Source organism: Apium graveolens, chromosome 5 (assembly GCF_009905375.1).
Source record: "Apium graveolens cultivar Ventura chromosome 5, ASM990537v1, whole genome shotgun sequence".
Lineage (NCBI taxonomy): Eukaryota > Viridiplantae > Streptophyta > Magnoliopsida > Apiales > Apiaceae > Apium > Apium graveolens.
Genome location: NC_133651.1, coordinates 219531961 through 219535492, shown reverse-complemented (window position 1 = coordinate 219535492; position 3532 = coordinate 219531961). Strand labels below are relative to the sequence as shown.

The following is a 3532-nucleotide window of genomic DNA, read 5'->3' as shown; positions in this document are numbered from 1 at the left end:
AGCGCTGCATTCTTCCGTGAGAGCAACGGTTTCAAGGTCATCCAGTTTCACCTTCCTTGAAAGAATAGTCTTCATAAACTTCGCATAACTAGGCATTTGTTCCAGAGCCTCAGCGAAAGGTATATTGATGTGAAGTTTCTTGAAGACCTCCAGAAACTTCCCAAACTGTCTATCCAGCTTTTGTTGCTGCAATCTCTTAGGAAAAGGTGGTGGAGGATAGAGTTGTTTCTCCCCTGTATTAGCCTCAGACAGAGTGTGTTCAACAGTAGTCTTCCTTGGTTCCGCCGCTTTCTCCTTTTGCTTAGATTCTTCATCTCTAACTTCAGCTTCGACTTCTTTTGCCTTTTCAGCATCAGCTACTTTTCCAGACCTTAAGGTAATAGCCTTGACTTGCTCTTTAGCTTCCTTCCTGCCTGGTACTTCCGTGTCACTGGGGAGAGTGCCAGGTTGATGATTGAGCACTGCATTGGCTAATTGACCGATTTGATTTTCCAAGGTCTTGATAGAAACCGCCTGACTCTTACACAACAGCTTAAGTTCCTCAAAATCAGCACTAGTAGGTGCAGCTGCACTTTCCTGTTGAGGATATGATTGCCTTGTAGCATACTGCTGTGGTTGCTGGAATCCAGGTGGGTTAAACTGTTTACTTACTCCTTGCTGATATGGTGGCTGAATAGCATTCTGATTATTTCCCCAGCTGAAATTTGGATGATTTCTGTTGTTAGGATGATAGGTCGCTGGCACAGGCTGCTGTTGTCGCTGATAATTATTCACATACTGAACAGATTCGTTGACAAGAGAACACTGATCCATAGCATGAGAACCTGCACAAAGCTCACAAACCATAGCTATTTGATTAACTCTATACGTAGCCAGAGAATCAACCTTCATTGATAGCGCTTGGAGCTGGGCTGCAATAGCGGTGGCTGCATCAACTTCCAGAATACCTGCGACCTTGCCTGACGTCATCCTCTGAGTTGGGTTTTGATGCTCGTTTGCAGCCATTGTCTCTATAAGATTATACGCCTCAGTATAGCTTTTAGCCCATAAGGCTCCTCCCGCTGCTACATCGAGCATGGGCCGAGATTGGGCCCCCAAACCATTATAAAAACCAGTGATTACCATCCAATCCGGCATTCCATGATGTGGACATTTTCTCAACATTTCCTTGTAGCGTTCCCAAGCCTCGCACATAGATTCTGTAGGTTGCTGCGCAAACTGAGTAAGAGCACTCCTCATAGCAGCAGTCTTTGCCATTGGATAAAACTTCACCAGAAACTTTTGCGCAAGATCTTGCCACGTAGTGATGGACCCAGCTGGTTCAGAATGTAACCAGTCTTTAGCCTTATCCCTCAGTGAGAATGGGAAAAGCCTCAACTTGATAGCCTCATCAGTCACGCCATTATACTTAAAAGTGCTGCAGATCTCGACAAAATTCCTTATGTGCATGTTGGGGTCTTCAGTTGCCGCTCCTCCAAAAGAAATAGAATTCTGCACCATCTGAATAGTGTCCGGCTTGATTTCAAAGGTGTTAGCTTGAATAGCCGGATGAAGGATGCTTGACTGAATATCATCAATTTTAGGCCGAGAAAAATCCATAAGAGCTGGATCAGCTTGAACAATACGATCTCCCATGTTTACTGGTTCTTTCTGCTCAGTTCCTGAATCCGAATCCTCAAAATCTAACTTCTCCCGAGTATCAAGAACTTCGTCTTTCTCCTCAGCTGTATCTAAGGTCCTCTTGCGAGCACGAGAACGAGTTTGCATAAACGCTTGCTAAAGTACCTGAAACACAACCGAAAAGATTAATTAACTACTACGTCCTAATCACTGAGTCCTAATGACCAATGATGGTAAGTACATAAACTAAACAAATACGCCGAGTCCCCGGCAGCGGCGCCAAAAACTTGTTAGGGCGAAAACACGCACTAATATTCACGCAAGTATACGCGTTCACAAGTAATATAGAATACTTTCTAGTTCGTTCCCTCAGAGACTCAGACTAATTTATTGTCTAATTTAACTCACTCACCAATGTATGACTACTTCTCAATGTTAAGATAATAACACTTAAAATTGTTGATTAAATATTAACTATAATTAACTACTTAATTAACCACTTAACTAACACTTCAATTTATCAATAATAAAACACTCATGAGATCACAACTTTATTATTACTTCCTTCTATAGCCATTGTTATTACCTTTAGCATGTGACAGTGATGACATTAATCGAATAACACGAAACTGATAAAAGCCAACTTTCATTGTACTAATACCATTCTACCAAACATCCACAATTAAGATAGAAGTTGAATAGTCATCAATTATGTTGAGTTCCTATATGTCTACAGAAATTGACAACACAACGATTTAAGCACAATTTATTCCTTTTGATTACATAGGGCAAATAAAACTGTTAGAATTACCCACTAATCATGCTCAACGTACATGAACCTATGCTAGCATGGCAAGTTCTAAATCTCAAGATCCACCGTCGCTTCACAAGAGATTAACACCCTATCTTATATGTTCGCGACGCACATAAGACGAATACGCACAACCAATACTAGATATCATGCAATCATCACACACTAAAGTATTAAACAATTAACTAAAGAATTCCATAATAAATCCATTGCAACCCCATGATCACGATTAGCCCATAATAGAACTTATCGCCATCATGGGTTCATATGAAATCATAATAAACAACACAAGAAAATAATAACTAAACTAATTATATTAAAACAGAGTACGTCACAAGAGTAAATAAGTCAAAACAAGAAAACTAGCATCCAACATTACAACGAAACAAGAATCACAAGAAAATATGCTTCCTCTTCGCTGCAGTGTGCTAAATCGGTCTTCTTCCTTATCTCCTTCGCTTCTTGCGCAAAACACAATCTAAAACATAATCTCCTTCATTCTCTCTGTGAAAACGTCTCAAATCTACTTATATAATAGTCCCATAAAACTCAGATTACATAGAAGTTGGAAGCCAAACAGAAGTAGAAGTCTAAAATAATTTATCCTTTTCCCCGACCCTGCGCGGCCGCTCAGCATTTCTGCGCGGGCGCGCAAGGCTGCTGCGCGGCCGCTCAGCATTGCTGCGCGGGCGCGCAGGACCCTACTGGAAAAAATCCAGGTTTGCTCCGTTTCTTCACCGTAATCTGCCCGTTCTTTTCCTCTCGCAATGGTGAACACATGCCAAGGCTTATTCTTGATGATTCCTGCTCCGAAATGCAACTAATACCCTGAAATGCATAAACACTAGAAAAACGCATCAAATACACAAAATACTTGATTTCAAGACACCAATTTAAGCCATTTTAAGACGTTCTAAGTGGTATAAAATGCCACTTATCATTTTCTTTTATCATTCTCAAATTCAACTGCTCTAATTTCATTCTCTCTCAAGCAATTACTCTCCTTCTCTTCAAGCTTTCATTCTCTAATAATGGCACCTGTAATAAAGATTATATCTCAAACTGGGTTCATTTATGAGATGAACAATTTCACTGCATTGG

The 3532-nt window shown here is 40.6% G+C and overlaps 1 non-coding gene across 1 annotated transcript; it reads left to right on the top strand.

Moving 5' to 3' along the window:
• Positions 1-1135: 1135 nt before the first annotated feature.
• Positions 1136-1242, top strand: LOC141662598 (small nucleolar RNA R71). Its single transcript, XR_012550704.1, has one exon. It is a non-coding gene; the product is annotated as a small nucleolar RNA R71 (small nucleolar RNA).
• The last annotated feature ends 2290 nt before the right edge of the window (positions 1243-3532 follow it).